Here is a 22,904-nt window from a genome sequence, read left to right as displayed (position 1 = left end):
GAGACAAGATAATCATATGAAAAATAAAATTAAAAGTGTCTTTAAAAAAAACGAGGATGCTTCATTACTGACTCCCCAGTCTCATTACAAATGCAGTATGTAGCCCTCTTTCAGACTTCAGAATATGTCCAGAACATGATACTTAGAGGGGAAATTGTCAGAGTAATCCTTACAGGGATAATATTTGATGGGAGGGTTTTGTTTTTCCCTTCTTTATTTTTTTATGTTATGCTATACAAAACTACATAATGTTATAAGAGAAAAATTCTTGCTTTGCTAATTTAGCTCATTTTTGTTATTATTAAGCAAAATATATCAACAAAATTACTTATAGTTACTTGCTCTGTGTTGCAATATTTCCTTCCTTGTTATTCTGTGTTGAATTAATAAATATCTAAAAAAACAAAAACTCCTTACTAGCACAGAGAGAAGCACATTAATGTGTATTAAATTCCCTTGACCAGCACAGAGAGCTACAGTGTGTATTAACCCCTTCACTAGCACAGCGAGCAACACATACCTCCCAACATTTCAAAATTTAAAGAGGGAAAATTTGAAATGTGGTGGGCGGGACTTAAAAAATCATAAGACCAAAGGAATATAAATAAAATTCTTAATAAAGTCATATATTTTAATACACTTAGGCAACAAATCAAACACAAGCTCAAACCACTGGTATGGCTATGTGAGCTATGTATTTAATTAGCCTTTGCAAAGACATTGCATTCCCCAATAATATTCTATACACACACACACAGTTATGGATACAGATAAACACACACACTACATCACATATGGGTATCTGTAATTCATTGTATGGGGTCCTGGGGTTGGCAAGCACATTAGCTGGCTTTCTGCGGCTGCCACTGTTCATTACCCTGGTATTAGCACTGCTCATTGTATAAAACTGAAGGCATGCTAGTATTATTATCACCAGGGGTTAGACATCATCACTACCAGAGGTAAGTTAGAGAGGTTACCATTACCCGTGGTCAGAGTGTATACAGCCTTCTTACTCCTGCTTAACCCACACACCATTCCTTTTCCACAGGGAAATCAGGACAGATGGCTAGCAACCCGGGACAGGGGGACAGACCCCTAAAATCGGGACTGTCCCGCGAATATCGGGACAGTTGGGGGGTATGGCAACACAGTGTGTATTAACCCGTGTTGAACAGCTCTTACTATCCCACTGCCTGGCACAAGCTGATGAGGAACATGCTCTAAAAGAACAATATTTATAAACAACTGTATACTTTTTAAGAAGACTAGAAAGTGACACAAATATGTATCACACAATGCACACAGCCTGACTCACTCACCCAGCAACAGCTGCACAGGAAGTAAATGGGAGGGGAACAAAGAGCAGTTCAGTACTGAACCACATCACCCAGAATACACGCTGAGAAGTCACATGTTGAAAAGCAGACAATCAGACAAAAGAAAATATGCAAACATTTCAAAGACATATTGGATGCTTTGTAACATGTTTAAATGTTGCAAATTTATATAATTAGTAACCGAGTCCATTGTCACTGCCATATCCTCTACTAGTGCATTACAGCTACACTATATACATAACGCTATACAATATATATTAGCACTTTCACTTGCAATGAAAAGATCTGCACTTTGTATTAACCCTTCACTTACAGAGATCTACACAGTGTATTAACCCCTTCATTAAAACAAAGAGTTGCACAGTGTGTATTAACCCCTTCATTAGCACAGAGAGCAGCACAGTGTGGATTAACCCTTTACTAGCGCAGAGAGCAGCACAGTCTGTATTAACCCTTTACTAGCACAGAGAACAGCACAGTGTGTATTAACCCTTCACTAGCACAGAGAGCAGCACAGTGTGTATTAACCCTTCACTAGCACAGAGAGCAGCACAGTGTGTATTAACCCTTCACTAGCACAGAGAGCAGCACAGTGTGTATTAACCCTTCACTAGCACAGAGAGCAGCACAGTGTGTATTAACCCTTAACTAGCACAGAGAGCAGCACAGTGTGTATTAACCCTTAACTAGCACAGATAGCAGCACAGTGTGTATTAGCCCTTCACTAGCACAGAGAGCAGTATAGTGTGTTATTCATGCACTAACACAAAGAGTTAAACAGCACTTAGTATCCCATTGCCTGGCACAAGCAGATGAATAACATGCACTAAAAGGACAACATTTATAACAATTATAAACTTTTTAAGAAGACTAGAAAGTGACTAAAACGTTTTATCACACAATACACACAGCCTGACTCACTCACCCAGCAGCAGCTGAACAAGAAGTAAATGGGAGGGGAACAAAGGCCAGTTGAATAGTGAATTAAATCTCCCAGAATACATGCAGAGAAGTTACATGTTAAGCAGCAGCCAATCAGACAAAATAAAATATGCAACCATTTCAAAGACAAATGGGATGCTTTGTAACATTGTTTAAATGCTGCAAATTAATAGAATTAGTAACTGAGCACATTGTCACTGTCATATCCTCTACTAGTGCATTACAGCTACACTATATACATAAAGCTACACAATATATATTAGCACTTTCACTAGCACTGAGAATAGAGCTGCACTTTGTATTAACCCCTTCACCAGCATATACATCTAATACAGTTTGTATTAACCCCCCCCCTAAGAAAGAGCTGCACATTATGTTTTAACCCCTTCACTAGCACAGAGAGCAGCACAGTGTGTATTAACCCTTCACTTAGTATCCCATTGCCTGGCACAAGCAGATATATAACATGCATAAAAAGAACAACATTTATAACAATTATAAACTTTTTAAGCAGACTAGAAAGTGACTAAAACGTTTTATCACACAATACACACAGCCTGACTCACCCAGCAACAGCTGCACAGGAAGTAAATGGGAGGGGAACAAAGAGCAGTTCAATACTGAACTACATCTCCCAGAATACACACTTAGAAGTCACATGTTAAGCAGCAGCCAATCAATCAAACAAAAGAAAATATGCAACCATTTCAAAGACAAATTGGATGCTGTTTAACTTGTTTAAATGCTGCAAATTAATAAAATAGTAACTGAGCACATTGCCACTGTCATATCCTCTACTAGTACATTAAAGCCTCAGTATATACATAAACACACAATAACAATATATATTAGCACTTTCACTGGCACTGAAAAGATCTGCACTTTGTAATAACCCACAGAGATTTACACAGTGTGTATTAACCCCTTCATTAAGACAGAGAGCTGCACAGTGTATATTAACCCCTTCAGTAGCACAGAAAGCTGCACAGTGTGTATGAACCCTTCACTAGCACAGAGAGCTGCACAGTGTGTATTAACCCTTCAGTAGCACAGAAAGCTGCACCGTGTGTATTAACCCTTCACTAGCACAGAGAGCAGCACAGTGTGTATTAACCCCTTCACTAACACAGAGAGCAACACATTGTGTATTAACCCTTCACTGGCACAGAGAGCTGCACAGTGTATATTAACCCTTCACTAGCACAGAAAGCTGCACAGTGTGTATTAACCCTTCACTAGCACAGAAAGCTGCACAGTGTGTATTAACCCTTCACTAACACAGAGAGCAACACATTGTGTATTAACCCTTCACTGGCACAGAGAGCTGCACAGTGTATATTAACCCTTCACTAGCACAGAAAGCTGCACAGTGTATATTAACCCTTCACTAGCACAGAAAGCTGCACAGTGTGTATTAACCCTTCACTAGCACAGAGAGCAGCACAGTGTGTATTAACCCTTCACTAGCACAGAGAGCAGCACAGTGTGTATTAACCCTTCACTAGCCCAGAGAGCAGCACAGTGTGTATTAATCCTTCACTAACACAGAGAGCAGCACAGTGTGTATTAACCCTTCACTAGCACAGAGAGCTGCACAGTGTGTATTAACCCTTCACTAGCACAGAGAGCAGCACAGTGTGTATTAACCCTTCACTAGCACAGAGAGCAGCACAGTATGTGTATTAACCATTCACTAGCACAGAGAGCAGCACAGTGTGTATTAACCCTTCACTAGCACAGAGAGCTGTACAGTGTGTATTAACCCTTCACTAGCACAGAGAGCAGCACAGTATGTGTATTAACCCTTCACTAGCACAGAGAGCAGCACAGTATGTGTATTAACCCTTCACTAGCACAGAGAGCAGTACAGAGAGCAGCACAGTGCATATTAACCCTTCACTAGCACAGAGAGCAGCACAGTATGTATTAACCCCTTCACTAGCACAGCGAGCAGCACAGTGTGTATTAACCCCTTCAATAGCCCAGAGAGCAGCACAGCTTGTATTAACCCTTCAATAGCCCAGAGAGCAGCACAGCTTGTATTAACCCTTGACTAGCACAGAGAGCAGCACAGTGTGTATTAACCCTTTACTAGCACAGAGAGTAGCACAGTATGTGTATTAACCCTTCACTAGCACAGAGAGCAGCACAGTATGTGTATTAACCCTTCACTAGCACAGAGAGCAGTACAGAGAGCAGCACAGTGCATATTAACCCTTCACTAGCACAGAGAGCAGCACAGTATGTATTAACCCCTTCACTAGCACAGCGAGCAGCACAGTGTGTATTAACCCCTTCAATAGCCCAGAGAGCAGCACAGCTTGTATTAACCCTTCAATAGCCCAGAGAGCAGCACAGCTTGTATTAACCCTTGACTAGCACAGAAAGCTGCACTGTGTGTATTAACCCTTCAGTAGCACAGAGAGCTGCACAGTGTGTATTAACCCTTCACTAACACAGAGAGCAGCAGTGTGTATTAACCCCTTCAATAGCCCAGAGAGCAGCACAGCTTGTATTAACCCTTCACTAGCACAGAGAGCAGCACAGTGCATATTAACCCTTCACTAGCACAGAGAGCAGCACAGTATGTATTAACCCCTTCACTAGCACAGCGAGCAACACAGTGTGTATTAACCCTTGTTGAACAGCTCTTACTATCCCACTGCCTGGCACAAGCTGATGAGTAACATGCTCTAAAAGAACAACATTTATAACAACTGTATACTTTTTAAGAAGACTAGAAAGTGACACAAATATTTATCACACAATACACACAGCCTGACTCACTCACCCAGCAACAGCTGCACAGGAAGTAAATGGGAGGGGAACAAAGAGCAGTTCAATACTAAACTATGCTGAGAAGTCACATGTTAAGCAGCAGCCAATCAGACAAAAGAAAATATGCAACCATTTCAAAGACAAATTGGATGCTGTTTAACATTGTTTAAATGCTGCAAATTAATAAAATAGTAACTGAGCACATTGCCACTGTCATATCCTCTACTAGTACATTAACCCCTTAATGACCACAGCACTTTTCCATTTTCTGTCCGTTTGGGACCAAGGCTATTTTTACATTTCTGCGGTGTTTGTGTTTAGCTGTAATTTTCCTCTTACTCATTTACTGTACCCACACATATTATATACAGTTTTTCTCGCCATTAAATGGACTTTCTAAAGATACCATTATTTTCATCATATCTTATCATTTACTATAAAAAAAAATATAAAATATGAGGAAAAAATGAAAAAAAAAACACACTTTTTCTAACTATGACCCCCAAAATCTGTTACACATCTACAACTACCAAAAAACACCCATGCTAAATTGTTTCTAAATTTTGTCCTGAGTTTAGAAATACCCAATGTTTACATGTTCTTTGCTTTTTTTGTAAGTTATAGGGCAATAAATACAAGTAGCACTTTGCTATTTCCAAACCATTATTTTTCAAAATTAGCGCTAGTTACATTAGAACACTGATATCCTTCAGGAATCCCTGAATAACCATTGACATGTATATATTTTTTTTTAGTAGACATCCCAAAGTATTGATCTAGGCCCATTTTGGTATATTTCATGCCACCATTTCACCGCCAAATGCGATTAAATACAAAAAATCGTTCACTTTTTTACAAATTTTTTCACAAACTTTTGGTTTCTCACTGAAATTATTTACAAACAGCTTGTGCAATTATAGCATAAATGGTTGTAAATTCTTCTCTGGGATCCCCTTTGTTCAGAAATAGCAGACTTATATGACTTTGGTGTTGCTTTTTAGTAATTAGAAGGCTGCTAAATGCCACTGCGCACTACACGTGTATTATGCCCAGCAGTGAAGGGGTTAATTATGGAGCATGTAGGGAGCCTTTAGGGATAATTTTAGCTTTAGTGTAGTGTAGTAGACAACCCCTAGTATTGATCTAGGCCAATTTTGGTATATTTCATGCCACCATTTCACCGCCAAATGCGATCAAATTAAAAAAAACGTTAAATTTTTCACAATTTTAGGTTTCTCACTGAAATCATTTACAAACAGCTTGTGCAATTATGGCACAAATGGTTGTAAATGCTTCTCTGGGATCCCCTTTGTTCAGAAATAGCAGACATATATGACTTTGGCGTTGCTTTTTGGTAATTAGAAGGCCGCCAAATGCCGCTGCATTTCACACGTGTATTATGGCTAGCAGTGAAGGGGTTAATTATGTAGCTTGTAGGGAGCTTGCAGGGTTAATTTTAGCTTTAGTGTAGAGCTCAGCCTCCCACCTGAAACATGAGACCCCCTGATCCCTCCCAAACAGCTCTCTTCCCTCCCCCACCCCACAATTGTCCCCGCCATCTTAAGTACTGGCAGAAACTCTGCCAGTACTAAAATAAAAGCTATATTTGGGCTTTATTTGTGTTTTTTTAGCATATTTACATATGCTGCTGTGTAGGATCCCCCCTTAGCTCCCAGCCTCACTGATCCCCCACCAAACAGCTCTCTAACCCTCCCCCTCTGCCTTAATGGGCGCCATCTTGGGTACTGGCAGCTGTCTGCCAGTACCCAGTGTAGTAAAAAAAATGTGCCTTTTTATTTTTTTAAATGATCTTTTCTGTAGTGTAGCTTCCCCCCCCCCCAAGATCAACCCCCCACCCCTTCCAGGTCCCTTAGCTGTTTATTAACAGCTTTAAAAACTTTATTTTTTTTACTTCTCCCAGTTTATTTTTCTGTAGTGCAGCGGTTCCCTCCCGCTCCCGCCCCGTGCACGCGCCCGCCCGCCGCCCCCCCGTGCACGCGCGCGCTCCCGTGCGCGCTCCCGCCCCTCCCGCCCCCGATCCCGCCCCCCTCCACTCCATTCGGCACATCGATGGCCGACCACCCGCCTCCCAGACTTGCTCCCACCCACCAACGATACCGGCCACCGATGTCCGGTGCAGAGAGGGCCACAGAGTGGCTCTCTCTGCATCGGATGGCCAAGGGGGGTTATTGCAGGATGCCTCGATATCGAGGCATCACTGCAATAACCGGAAAGCAGCTGGAAGCGTGCAGGATCGCTTCCAGCTGCTTTCCAGACCAAGGACGTACGCCACACGTCCTCGGTCATTAACTGTCTTTTTTTTGAGGACGTGTGGCGTACGTCCTTGGTCATTAAGGGGTTAAAGCCTCAGTATATACATAAACACACAATAACAATATATATTAGCACTTTCACCGGCACTGAAAAGATCTGCACTTTGTAATAACCCACAGAGATTTACACAGTGTGTATTAACCCCTTCATTAAGACAGAGAGCTGCACAGTGTATATTAACCCCTTCAGTAGCACAGAAAGCTGCACAGTGTGTATTAACCCTTCACTAACACAGAGAGCAACACATTGTGTATTAACCCTTCACTGGCACAGAGAGCTGCACAGTGTGTATTAACCCTTCACTAACACAGAGAGCAACACATTGTGTATTAACCCTTCACTAGCACAGAAAGCTGCACAGTGTGTATTAACCCTTCACTAGCACAGAGAGCAGCACAGTGTGTATTAACCCTTCACTAGCCCAGAGAGCAGCACAGTATGTGTATTAACCCTTCACTAGCACAGAGAGCAGCAGTGTGTATTAACCCTTCACTAGCACAGAGAGCTGTACAGTGTGTATTAACCCTTCACTAGCACAGAGAGCAGCACAGTATGTGTATTAACCCTTCACTAGCACAGAGAGCAGCACAGTATGTGTATTAACCCTTCACTAGCACAGAGAGCAGCACAGTGTGTATTAACCCTTCACTAGCACAGAGAGCAGCACAGTGCATATTAACCCTTCACTAGCACAGAGAGCAGCACAGTATGTATTAACCCCTTCAATAGCCCAGAGAGCAGCACAGCTTGTATTAACCCTTCACTAGCACAGAGAGCAGCACAGTGTGTATTACCCCTTCACTAACACAGAGAGCAGCAGTGTGTATTAACCCCTTCAATAGCCCAGAGAGCAGCACAGCTTGTATTAACCCTTCACTAGCAAAGAGAGCAGCACAGTGTGTATTAACCCCTTACCCCAAGGCAGAACATACAGTGATCTGAGATGTCATCGCAGAAAATGCAGCATGTCTGCAGAAAGAATGGGACACATGCAGGAACTGTCAGCGATTTAACTTTGCAGCACTGCTCCACATTAGGCTATTCTTTTCAAACAGAGCTGCGCTCTGGCTGCATTGTGTACGTTTTTCTTAACACAGTGCATTCAGAGCAAAGTGCTGTTTGAAGTGAGCAGTCAAATATGCAGTAGAGCTGCAAAACAGCAGTGTATTAATTGTTGACTGGCTCTCAGGGATTTTTCCAAACCCGCCCCCCCTAGCCTTTCCCAGTTTGCAAAGCTGTTTTTTTCTGAATGTAAGATGTAAGTATGAGCAATGCACCTTTTTTAATACTACACTTCTATGTTAGACAAAGAGAAAAAGGAAACAAATTTATTCAAGGGATATTTTTAAAAAAAAAATTTGTCTGCAGCTAATTTGCAATGCAATTTTCAACTACTGCACTATATTATAAAACTTTAAAAATGGCTTTATTCTACAGTTAACCAACACATTGCAATTGTACTGGTGCTTTAGTGTAACTGCCTAATTTAAAATTTTATTTTATTTAAAAATGACCTGCAGAAACATTTTCACTAAAAAAAAATCTCATTGCAGAAAATAAAAAAAAAGTTCTGCCTCTGGGACCCCTTAATTAACACAGAAAGCAGCAGTGTTTATTACCCCTTCACTAGCACAAAGAGCAGCACAATGTGTATTAACCCTTCACTAGCACAGAGAGCAGCACAGTGTGTATTAACCCTTCACTAGCACAGAGAGCAGCACAGTGCATATTAACCCTTCACTAGCACAGAGAGCAGCACAGTGCATATTAACCCTTCACTAGCACAGAGAGCAGCACAGTATGTATTAACCCCTTCAATAGCCCAGAGAGCAACACAGCTTGTATTAACCCTTCACTAGCACAGAGAGCAGCACAGTGTGTATTACCCCTTCACTAACACAGAGAGCAGTAGTGTGTATTAACCCCTTCAATAGCCCAGAGAGCAGCACAGCTTGTATTAACCCTTCACTAGCAAAGAGAGCAGCACAGTGTGTATTAACCCCTTAATTAGCACAGAAAGCAGCAGTGTTTATTACCCATTCACTAGCACAAACAGCAGCACAGTGTGTATTAACCCCTTCACTAGCACAGAAAGCTGCACCTTGTGTATTAACTCTTCACTAGTAGAGAGCTGCACAGTCAGGGCCGGATTTACAGCCTATGTGCCTGTAGGCATCAAAAGCTGAAGCGCCCCCCCCCCCCACACCGATGTGCTGCCTACCTTAACTAAGATGATCACTGGCATATTACACCCAGTGCCATTTCTGTATATTACATTCACCTCTGCATATCTGCATATTACACTCCTTACTAGCACAGGGAGAAGCACATTAATGTGTATTAAATTCCCTTGACCGGCACAGAGAGCTACAGTGTGTATTAACCCCTTCACTAGCACAGAGAGCTGCACAGTGTGTATTAACCCCTTCACTAGCACAGAGAGCTGCACAGTGTGTATTAACCCCTTCACTAGCACAGAGAACTGCACAGTGTGTATTAACCCCTTCACTTTATATTAATGCATAAAGTGCCAAACCATAGCTGAGAGCGTCTTAAGTAACAAAAACATACTTACCGAAAGACACCCATACACATATAGCAGATAGCCAAACCAGTACTGAAACAGTTATCAGTAGAGGTAATGGAATATGAGAGTATATCATCGATCTGAATAAGGGAGGTAGGAGATGAGTATCTACGACCGATAACAGAGAACCTATGAAATTGATCTCCCGTGAGCAAAACCATTGCATTCAATAGGTGATACTCCCTTCACATCCCTCTGACATTCACTGTACTCTGAGAGGAACCGGGCTTCAAAATGCTGAGAAGCGCATATCAACGTAGAAATCTTAGCACAAACTTACTTCACCACCTCCATAGGAGGCAAAGTTTGTAAAAACTGAATTGTGGGTTTGGTGAGGGGTGTATTTATAGGCATTTTGAGGTTTGGGAAACTTTGCCCCTCCTGGTAGGATTGTATATCCCATACGTCACTAGCTCATGGACTCTTGCCAATTACATGAAAGAAATACAGGATTGTGGTTGGCTGATACCTAAAAATCTGTTTCTATTTGGGTAACAGGAACAACCCCCACAAATGTATTATAAGACAGACCTCCTCAAGCTTGAAAATATGGTTTTGTTTTGTTATAAAATGCTATAAATTAGAGCTGAAACAATTAACCGGCATAATCGATATTAATCGATTATGAAAATAGTTGTCAACGAATCTCATAAATCGATTAGTTGGTTTGCAATTAGTTGGTCTGTGCACAACACCAGCTGCTTCACTCTAATGAGCTCCTGCACATGGTATTGTGTTTTATGGTTATGCCCTTAGCATAAAGGACGTCTACAGACATTTTACTTTTCACTTTTTCAGGACACTACAAGTTTCTTTTTAGTTTACAACTACTCCTGTCTTATGTGCAACCCAGAAATAAAATAGGAGTCATACTTTGTATTGTTTATATCAGGTGATTTGGGACTATGCTTTGCATGATATAGTGCTGAGCTTGTTATTTACACCTAGCCCTAGATTGATGGCATTTGTCACTATTGCCTGTTTGCACAATTTTTAGCGGATCACTTGCTATTGTTGATTATATGTTCTCTATAGATCAGTGGTCTCAAAGTACAGGCCCAAGGGCCAAATACGGCCCTCAAGATAGTTTCATCTGACCCTCCCTTGTTTAATAGGTAAACCATTACTTTGAGCTGTCAATTTTATTTAGGGTTCTAAGAGGTGTAACTAGTTGATATTGTATATAGGCACTCACAAGACAAATATAAAGACAAAGCATCTAGTGTAGACTCCTAGCACACACTGCGTTGGATAAAGGCACTTTTTATGCTGCTATACAGTACCAAGATGATCACTTCACTTGGTACTCACAAGATAAATATACAACTGTGTATGTCTATTGTGGGCTACAACTCCCACTATTCACTACTACTTGGATAAATGTAACTTCCATTTCCTAGTATATCCCGTTTCGGAGTACTGATTCAGTTCAAGCAGCCCCCATGGGGAAAGAACACTTGGCCAGTGGCCCCCAGATACTTTGAGTTTGATATCACTGCTATAGATAAAAGTTTAAGGCTGTGTCCTGTTAGTGATAGCAAGTCTTTAGCCCTTTTGCCTTTTTTTATTTTAATATTTTTAATTAATTGGAATATGTATCAAATTTAACCTCTGTAAGTATATAACTGCTATTTTAAGAGTGGACTAGATATTGTTTCCCCTAACCTTATAGCTGGTTGTTTACCATTGCATATAGATATTCAAGATAATTTTATGTCAGAATGAAGACCAGGCTTACTTTGTTAAGAGGCCCCTTGCATTGGTGGAGAGCTAACAAAGAAAATAGCCCATCTTGGTGAAATTGGCAAAACCCTACTTATGCATCTCAGACACCTCAACACCATCTGAGTGCCTCTTCTCTGCTGCAGGAAAAATACCTTGCAAAAAAAAGAGACAGCCTCAGCCAGGAGCATTTGAATATTTCAATGTAAAGTTTCTGAAAGAGTGTATAACAGAATGATATAAACAGTGGAGGTCTACCTATTATTAGTTCTACCTCTCTTCAAACAGTTTGTGGTTTTTTTTGCTTAAAGGGACAGTATACTGTAAAATAGTTTTTCCCTTAATGTGTTTACAATTGCTTTTTTTACCAACTGCAGAGTAAAAAATGTATGAAAATTAGCTTTTTGAGGTTTATTTCTGTATATTAAAGCTCTGATTTTGTGTTTTGAAGCCACAGCCTAATAAAATAGGTTGAGCTTGTAGATATAATCAGATCTTATTATTGTATCACATTGTGCACATATACCTGCTTCTTTATCTTACATCTGTCCATAAAACAATCACCAGTACTTTGAGAGAACAATGGAAAATCAACATTTTATTACCTTATCTCTGCTTTATCACACTGGGAGTGTAATTTCTTCTGCTGGCTATGTTTACAAAGCTTATCTATAGCTGGTACGCGCGGCCACAAACTTTCAAAATAGGTGGGGATACCACATGCTAAATTTACAATTTCAAATGCCAATATAAGGGTAAAGGAGTTACTTGTAAACAATTTAATACACTCCATCAGGTAAAGTGGATCATTGGGAACAAATTAAAGGGAAGAAAATTTTTGAGTAAACTGTCCCTTTAATTATATAAATTAGTTCTGCTGCTTAAAAAAATTGGACAAACAGTTGTTAATGTTAAGTTTTAGTCTAAAGTTTATATTTATAACACTCAATATATGTATTTTATTTCAAATATAGGAAAAAAGTATTTACTTTTTATTCGATTAGTCGAAAAAATAATCATTAGTTGCAGCCCTGCTATAAATCATTATGTATGAGAATGAATGGGGGATGAGGGAAATGGGAGGAGTAATTAAGCCTTTGGCTGGGTGTCTTTGCCTCCTCCTGGTGGCCAGGTTCTTATTTCCCAAAAGTAATGAATGCAGCTGTGGGCTCTTTCCAGTTCCCGGCGAACATAGCTTGTTCGCGTTCGCCGCGGCGGGCAAACATATGCGATGTTCGATCCGCCCCCTATTCGTCATCATTGAGTAATACTTTGACCCTGTACCTCACAGTCAGCAGGCACATTCCAGCTAATCAGCAGCAGACCCTCCCTCCCAGACCCTCCTACCTCCTGGACAGCATCCATTTTAGATTCATTTGGAAGCTGCATTCTTAGTGAGAGGAGGGACAGTGTAGCTGCTGCTGATTTAATAGGGAAATCGATAGCTAGGCTAGTGTATTCAGTGTCCACTACAGTCCTGAAGGACTCATCTGATCTCTGCTGTAAGGACAGCACCCCCAAAAAGCCCTTTTTAGGGCTAGAACATCAGTCTGCTTTTTTTTTTTTTTCCTGTGTAATCTAATTGCAGTTGCCTGCCTGCCTGCCTGCCAGCGTGTGTGTCAGGCTCACAGCGTATACTGTGCCCACTTGCCCAGTTCCACCACTCATATCTGGTGTAACAGTAGTGTACATTTAAAAAAAACAACACTTTTTTGACTGTGAAATAATAGCAGACAGCTGCCAGTACCCAAGATGGCCACCAATAAGGCAGATGGGGAGGGTTAGAGAGCTGTTTTGGGGGGATCAGGGAGGTTGGGGGCTAAGGGGGGATGCTACACCACAGCATATGAAAATATGCTAAAAAAAAACAAACAAAATTTAAAAACCTTTTATTTAGTACTGGCATAATTTCTGCCAGTACTTAAGATGGCGGGGACAATTGTGGGGTGGGGGAGGGAAGTGAGCTGTTTGGGAGGGATCAGGGGGTCTGATGTGTCAGGTGGGAGGCTGATCTCTACACTAAAGCTAAAATTAACCCTGCAAGCTCCCTACAAACTACCTAATTAACCCCTTCACTGCTAGCCATAATACACGTTTGATGAGCAGCAGCATTTAGCGGCCTTCTAATTACCAGAAAGCAACGCCAAAGTCATATATGTCTGCTATTTCTGAACAAAGGGGATCCCAGAGAAGCATTTACAACAATTTGTGCCATAAATAATTTCAGTGAGAAACCAAAAATTGCGAAAAAATTTAAGTTTTTTTAAATTTGATCGCATTTGGCGGTGAAATGGTGGCATTAAATATACCAAAATGGGCCTAGATCAATACTTTGGGTTGTCTACTACACTACACTTAAGCTAAAATTAACTCTACAAGCTGCCTACATGCTCCATAATTAACCCCTTCACTGCTGGGCATAAAACACGTGTGGTGCGCAGTGGCATTTAGCAGCCTTCTAATTACCAAAAAGCAACGCCAAAGCCATATAAGTCTGCTATAATGGCATGTCTGGCACACAGTGTTGGGGCAAGGGTCCATCTGACCACTGATACCTGGTCTGCAAAGCATGTTCAGGGCAGGTATATCACCTACACTGCGCACTGTGAAGCGGGTGTAACCCTTACACTACCTGATCGATACAACATCATACCTGATGTTTTAAAGCACGTTATTCCGAACAATTTAGGAATGTTAGGTGATTTATGCCCTTTATGGATTAAAACCAGACTCTGCATCAACTATGTAATTTTCCATGGGAGTTTTGCCATGGATCCCCCTCCGGCATGCCACAGTCCAGGTGTTAGTTCCCTTGAAACAACTTTCCCATCACTATTGTGGCCAGAAAGAGTCCCTGTGGGTTTTGAAATTCGCCTGCCTATTGAAGTCTATGGCGGTTTGCAAACTTTTGCAGATTGCGAACCCATAATTTTAGGTTTGCGACATCACTACTCACTAATCATTTTCTTATTATCACTCCCCAAACTCAGCAATGATATAGCTAAAACATTACTGACACTGATGATCAATAGCACTAAAACTCCAATTCCGAAATATTGGAAATCAAACACAGTACCCACAGTAACAGAATGGAGGGCACAAGTAGAAAATCTCCTACAATTAGAAACATATCACCATTTACAATCAGGAACTCTAGGGTCAATGAGTATGTGTCCGAAATAAAAGTATGGGCTCATAATTTGTCAGGTCCCTCATAATACATAGGTCTACATACCCACCACACAAATATCATGTATATAATTTAGATATTGTCTAATGTGACACAAATTTTGGAAATGTATAAGTTACAGATGTTCAACTCCTGAAAACCTCAAAATGGACTATCAAAAGGAGAGGCACAAAATACAGGACTTGAAATAGCTTAAATCTTACAGCTATGTGTAGTCTAAGCTTGTCACTTGAATATATTGACTATCTTATTCTTGAATATGTAATACTTTGATCATGTTTTGTTTGATACTAAATAAAGAAACCTTTAAAAAAAAAAAAATTAATACGTTTGAACTTATTTTTAGGGAAAGGCTAAACCTAAATTACACTGGATTGACACTCAGACCGGGGAGTTGCTGTGGATACCGGAACTGCAGGAGAGACCACCAGGGCGGAAGCAGATCGTCGCTGGTGCCATCAGCCTTGGAAGGAGTGTTTGCTGCCGCATACCCGCTATTTAGTGGACATCCGGAGGAAAAAATCTCCATTACATGAACTCTGTATAAGGACTATACATCTATACTCTATAGTACCTGGGTACCGTATTAGGGGGAATCCATACCAATACTTGGCTCATTTCCGACCCCAGTACATGTGGGGATGTTTGAATTTTACCCTGTGGCCATCGGATCGTGAGGATAAGCTCGCTGGACAGCTTTTAATAGTTCAGCCTGCACCTGTGGCACTTCTCAAGTGCTCATCATCTAGTAAGTGATCCTGTATCGTTTTGTGGGGGTCCCTTATACCTACGATCTCACACTATTGTGGCGCCTCCTTTTTTCTCTCCCTTAAACCTAAATTATCCTTGCATAAACTTTCCCAGTTAAGGATTACATCTTCCCTCGTTTCCCAAATATAATCAAGTAAACCTAATGAAAATTGTTCCTGATTGGTTAGTAAATACCCAATATTTATGTCTTAATTTTTTTAGGCCATATTCATTAAAAGCTTTGGTCCACACTGATCTCCTGTATTGGCCCCCTAGGATTAAAGTGCATAGCAACTTTTCAAAATCCCATAATTGCATGGAAAAAGTTCTGTAAACTATTAGCCGTTCTCATTGCTCAAAGTATCTAGCCATTACTGGAAATCCAATGTTTTTGTCAGGACAGGAGACAGATCTATTTAAAAAACAGAAAGTTAAAGGGCTGGAATATTTCTATCAATGTATTGATCAAAGTAGGACTAGTATTTCTTCAATCAATGATCTTAAGCAAGTATATAATGTTTGTAATCAAGATATTTATAGCTATTTTCAAGTACAGCATTTTCTAAACACTGCTAATCTAGAGGTATTTTTATAAAAATTGGGAGGGTATATATACACTGGGATTAACTTGTTCCAACAAGGCAATTCCTTAATATTGGGAAGGTACAAATTATTGCTACAAAAAGAAGAGGAAATACAATTAAAGGATTTATCACCCAAATGGTCATATGACAATCCTACCGTAAACGCTGACTTAATTGCAAAAAGTATTACAAGAGTATGGAAATCACATATAAAACTGATCAATAGAGCATATATTACCCCAAAGGATATACTGTATGAAAATGGAAAAATAATGATCTGACTGGGTGTACAAGATGTACTTTTCCATTGGCTGTTTTGCTTCACTTCATCTGGTATTGCCCTAAAGTGAGGATGTTCTGGTTTTGGTTGTCAAGGGTACTTAAGTAACAACAAATTATCCTAAAAATGGGGGAAATTGTCTTTCTAATAGAATTTTCTAAAGAAATATAAAATGAATGGATACTATATTTCCTAATAGTTTGTGCAAGGAATGTTTTTTTTTCTCTTCCTGGAGGGTAAAAAGAGTCCTAATCTTTCTTTGTTTCTTATAAATGTACAGTCCAAATTAATTTTAGAACAATATGAGACAACATAATCATATGAAAAATAAAATTAAAAATGTCTTATTTGATGGGAGGGTTTTGTTTTTCCCTTCTTTATTTTTTTATGTTATGCTATACAAAACTACATAATGTTATAAGAGAAAAATTCTTGCTTTGCTAATTTAGCTCATTTTTGTTATTATTAAAGTGAAAGTAAACTTTACTTTGCTGCTAACCGTAATTTAATTTTAGCTTTTAAATCAATAGGACTTTCATTCATGAAATTGTTGTTCCTTGTGTTAAAATCAAGTTTTACCTGTAATAAACTAGTACTTTTTCCGTCGCTAAAAACAACCCGTTTTTTTCTCTGATTATTTTCTTCCTGATCACGTTTTTATGTGGGCCAATTGAAATTCTGGCCGATAGGCAGCCGTGCAGCAACGTCATCGCCTTATTCTTGCATCTGCGCATGCGTTACACATACTATCTTTTTGTTTAGGCTTGAAAGCGCGTGGCTGATTCGCGCATGCGCATAACATTTTTGCCTGAGTGATCATATACGTCATCTGCAGACGTTTTGCAATGCAAGTGCCTCGGTCCGTGTGCAAGCCTAAACCAACGATTTTATTTTATTTTATACTAACATTGGCTTGTTCTTATTTTCACAATTGTAGAAGTAGACGCATGTAGTAAGGGTCTTTGGGAACGCGCATCTCTGATACGTATGGAGCGGGTGGGACCGCTCTATATGTAAACAGTCAAAATGATAGGAATTAGAAGATGGGAGGAGTCAGGAGCAGAACGGAACAACGATAAAGTAATCAAATAAATAACTAAATCAATAATTTTATTTTAAAAAAATATAGCGGTTTTGTTGTTAGACATATAGACAATGCAGTAGTGTGTTGAAAAGGTACACAATTTACTTTCACTTTAAGCAAAATATATCAACAAAATTATTTATAGTTACTTGCTCTGTGTTGCAATATTTCCTTCTTTGTTATTCTGTGTTGAATTAATAAATATATAAAAAAACAAAAACTCCTTACTAGCACAGAGAGAAGCACATTAATGTGTATTAAATTCCCTTGACCAGCACAGAGAGCTACAGTGTGTATTAACCCCTTCACTAGCACAGCGAGCAACACAGTGTGTATTAACCCTTCACTAGCACAGCGAGCAACACAGTGTGTATTAACCCTTTACTAGTACAGAGAGCAGCACAGTGTGTATTAACCCTTTACTAGTACAGAGAGCAGCACAGTGTGTATTAACCCCTTCACTAGCACAGCGAGCAACACAGTGTGTATTAACCCTTGTTGAACAGCTCTTACTATCCCACTGCCTGGCACAAGCTGATGAGTAACATGCTCTAAAAGAACAACATTTATAACAACTGTATACTTTTTAAGAAGACTAGAAAGTGACACAAATATTTATCACACAATACACACAGCCTGACTCACTCACCCAGCAACAGCTGCACAGGAAGTAAATGGGAGGGGAACAAAGAGCAGTTCAGTACTGAACCACATCACCCAGAATACACGCTGAGAAGTCACATGTTAATCAGCAGCCAATCAGACAAAAGAAAATATGCAAACATTTCAAAGACATATTGGTTGCTTTGTAACATGTTTAAATGTTGCAAATTTATATAATTAGTAAATGAGCAAATTCTCACTGCCATATCCTCTACTAGTGCATTACAGCTACACTATATATATAACGCTATACAATATATATTAGCACTGAAATGATCTGCACTTTGTAGTAACCCCTTCACTTACAGAGATCTACACAGTGTATTAACCCCTTCATTAAAACAAAGAGTTGCACAGTGTGTATTAACCCCTTCATTAACAAAGAGCGGCACAGTGTGGATTAACCCTTTACTAGCGCAAAGAGCAGCACAGTGTTTATTAACCCTTCACTAGCACAGAGAGCAGCACAGTGTGTATTAACCCTTCACTAGCACAGAGGGCAGCACAGTGTGGATTAACCCTTTACTAGCACAGAGAGCAGCACAGTGTGTATTAACCCTTCACTAGCACAGAGAGCAGCACAGTGTGTATTAACCCTTCACTAGCACAGAGAGCATCACAGCATGTATTAACCCTTCACTAGCACAGAGAGCACTATAGTGTGTTATTCATGCACTAACACAAAGAGTTGAAAAGCAGTTTAGTATCTCATTGCCTGGCACAAGCAGATGAATAACATGCACTAAAAGAACAACATTTATAACAATTATAAACTTTTTAAGCAGAATAGAAAGTCACTAAACGTTTTATCACACAATACACACAGCCTGACTTACTCACCCAGCAGCAGCTGCACAGGAAGTAAATGGGAGGGGAACAAAGAGCAGTTCAATGCTAAACTAAATATCCAGAATACAGGCTGAGAAGTCACATGTTAAGCAGCAGCCAATCAGACAAAATACAAATTGGATGCTTTTTAACATGTTTAAAGGCTGCAAATTAATAGAATTAGTAACTGAGTCCATTGTCACTGTCATATCCTCTACTAGTGCATTACAGCTACACTATATACATAAAGCTACACAATATATATTAGCACTTTCACTAGCACTGAGAATAGAGCTGCACTTTGTATTAACCCCTTCACCAGCACAGACATCTTCACAGTGTGTATTAACCCTTCACTAAGAAAGAGCTGCACAGTGTGTATCAATTCCCTTAGCCAGCACAAAGAGCTACATTGTGTATTAACCCTTCACTAACACAAAGAGTTGAACAGCACTTAGTATCCCATTGCCTGGCACAAGCAGATGAATAACATGCATTAAAAGAACAACATTTATAACAAATATAAACTTTTTAAGAAGACTAGAAAGTAACTAAACGTTTTATCACACAATACACACAATACACACAGCGTCAGCCTGACTCACTCACCCAGCAACAGCTGCACAGGAAGTAAATGGGAGGGGGAACAACAGTGAGTTCAATACTGAACTACATCTCCCAGAATACATGCTTAGAAGTCACATGTTAAGCAGCAGCCAATCAGACAAAATAAAATATGCAACCATTTCAAAGACAAATTGGATGCTTTTTAACATGTTTAAATGCTGCAAATTAATAGAATTATTAACTGAGCACATTGTCACTGTCATAGCCTCAGTATATACATAAACACCCAATAACAATATATATTAGCACTTTCACTGGCACTGAAAAGATCTGCACTTTGTAATAATTTGTAATAATAAGCAGCACAGTGTGTATTACCCCTTCACTAACACAGACAGCAGCAGTGTGTATTAACCCCTTCAATAGCCCAGAGAGCAGCACAGCTTGTATTAACCCTTCACTAGCAAAGAGAGCAGCACACTGTGTATTAACCCCTTAATTAGCACAGAAAGCAGCAGTGTTTATTACCCATTCACTAGCACAAAGAGCAGCACAATGTGTATTAACCCCTTCACTAGCACAGAAAGCTGCACCTTGTGTATTAACTCTTCACTAGCAGAGAGCTGCACAGTCAGGGCCGGATTTACAGCGTATGTGCCTGTAGGCACCAAAAGCTGAAGCGCCCCCCCCCACCGATGTGCTGCCTACCTTAACTAAGATGACCCCTGGCATATTACACCCAGTGCCATTTCTGTATATTACATTCACCTCTGCATATCTGCATATTACACTCAGTGCCATCTCTGTATATTAAACAAATCTTTGCATATAACAAACATCCCTGCATATACAGATCTGCAGAGTATTGAACAGTCATCTTATATTACAGATCTGCAGAGTATTGCACAGCCATCCTATATTACAGACCTGCAGAGTATTGCACATCCTATATTACAGACAGGGCCGCCATCAGGGGGTGACAGGGGTGACTCCTGTCAGGGGCCCCATGGGCCAGGGGGGCCCCATGAGGCAAGAACTAAAAAAAATTTGGCAGCCACCATTGGGTACTACAGCAGAGTGCTAATTGAGCATGGGAAATGTTATTACAAGGAGTAAAGTATTAGCATTTGAGAGGATTTCTGAGTGTGCACAGTGTGAGACAGACTAGGGACTTTGTTTGTACAGTGTGTGCCTGAGTCAGACGGCAGATCACTTTAATTTACAGAGGAGGTAGGACTTACTTAGCAAATGTTTTTTTTGTGCAATTTCAGATTGTAACTTCAGTGTGGTAGTAGTTGTATGGTGGGGCCAGGTGTCCATAAAAACACATTTTTAGCAGCAGTGTATTTATGATTATTTGACAATACTATTGAATTTCTATATTTAAAACCATGCGGAAATGTTTCCTCCTATATATATTACATTCCAGTTTACTGCCCCTTTATGCAAGGACTTTCCAGATACAAGGAGGCATTTTATCTAAGATGTTTACATCTGCATAACATGTTATACTCTCAGACTAAGATTGCTAAGTGTTTGAAATGAGACAGGTAAACTTAAAACTGTTCTGTTTACACTACAGCTAACTTAATTTTGAAATACATACCAACATGCCTAAATCCTGCATTTTGTGGTATGAGTACCACAGCTTATGGTTCCACCAAGACCATATAGAGTACAGCATTTTTAAAATCCATAAGTACAGCTGATAGATGGGAACATTTGTACACTATATTTGAAGTGGTGCTCTTGGTTGGGGAAAATGGGGAAAAAACAAACATATGTTAACCTTTTTAAAAGTACTTTTCGTCATCTAGCCATCTACCCAGATCATTAATGTACAATTTTGAATTCACAGAATTATTTTTGTTTGCACATTTACAAATATGATTCTTTAAAAAGTGATCTCTTAATTTCTGCATTTTTTTTTATCATGCATGTCACACACTGTTGATTTAGGGGATGCAAGGTGCATAAATGTTTCCTCCTGTGAGTGTTTCTGTGGGTGTCTGTGTTTTTGTCTTTGTGCTTTGGTTTGTGTCTCTATGAGTGTGTATGTATTTTTTTTCTGTGGGTCTCTCTGTGAGAGTGGATGTGTATCTCTTTGTGCATTTTCTGTGGATGTCTGTGAGGGTGTGTGCATATGTCTATGTGCTTTTTCTATGGGGGTCTCTGTGAGTGTGTGTGTATGTTTGTCTTTGTGTATTTTCTCTGGATGCCTCTGTGAGGGTGGGTGTGTATGTCTGTGTTTTCTGTGGATATCTCTGTGAGGGTGTGTGTGTGTGTGTATGTATGTCTGTCTGTCTTTCTGTGATTTCTGTGGATGTCTCTGTGAGGGTGTGTGTTTTCTGTGGGTGTCTCTGTGAGGGTGTGTGTATGTCCTTGTGTGTTTTCTGTGGATGTCTCAGTGAGGGTGTGTGTATGTATGTCTATCTATCTGGGTTTTATGTGGTTGTCTCTCTGTGTGTGTATGTCTTTGTGTGTTTTCTGTGGGTGTCTCTGTGTGTGTGTGTATGTCTTTGTGTGACTTCTGAGGCTGTCTCTGTCAGTGTTTCCTTGGATGTATGTGCAAGTTTGAGTTTGTGTGTGTGTCCATTATCTGTTCCTTTTTAGGACATTTTGACCTTACTACTGATTATTCACATCTTTCTACAGACTTTGAGACTAATGAGACCTTTCCGGAAATCACCAATCTACCATTTAACCTTTAAATTATTGTTTAGGCAGTTCAGGGCCCTTCCTTTCAGCCACTGCATACCGTTGGCATCTTCCTTTACAAAAAGATAATCAGAACTCCATATTTTGTTTTCTAAATATCCTTTTTTTACAAAACTGTAGTTTACCTCATTACTTGTCAGGTCAATGTAAACAAGTGCTGAGTGTCTGTTTGGGTGTCTGTGTTTGAGTGTGTTTCTAGAGTGTCTATATGTGAGTCCTTATGTGTGAGTGTGTGTGTGTGTTTAAGTGTATGAGTGCGTCTGTGTGTTTGTATGTTACTACCTTTACAACATTTCCAAGTTTAAATAGACACTTAAGAATAAAGTGCATATACGTTTTAGTCACTTGGTCAAAAATTGCACATGTCAAAGGGGGGGGGGGGGGCCCGGATCAATGGTTAAGTCAGGGGCCCCAAAATTTCTAGTGGCGGCCCTGATTACAGATCTGCAAAGTATTGTAGTCATCTTATATTACAGATCTGCAGAGTATTGCACAGCCATCTTATATTACAGATCTGAGAGTATTGCACAGCCAGCC

General features: G+C 39.9%; 2 protein-coding genes across 2 annotated transcripts in view; both read right to left on the bottom strand.

Annotated features, from left to right (window-relative positions):
- The window catches only part of LOC128660020 (oocyte zinc finger protein XlCOF6-like), a 286,538-nt gene extending 274,751 nt beyond the window's left edge, over positions 1-11,787 (bottom strand). Inside the window, exon 1 of the mRNA XM_053713621.1 lies at positions 11,720-11,787. The gene's annotated coding sequence lies outside the window, so the exon portion shown is untranslated. The remainder of the gene's footprint in view (positions 1-11,719) is intronic.
- The window catches only part of LOC128661367 (uncharacterized), a 145,430-nt gene that overhangs the window by 34,121 nt on the left and 88,405 nt on the right, over positions 1-22,904 (bottom strand). The gene's annotated exons all lie outside the window — the stretch shown is intronic.

Source organism: Bombina bombina, chromosome 5 (genome assembly GCF_027579735.1).
Source record: "Bombina bombina isolate aBomBom1 chromosome 5, aBomBom1.pri, whole genome shotgun sequence".
Taxonomy (NCBI): Eukaryota; Metazoa; Chordata; class Amphibia; order Anura; family Bombinatoridae; genus Bombina; species Bombina bombina.
This window is presented reverse-complemented; position numbering and strand designations above follow the sequence as displayed.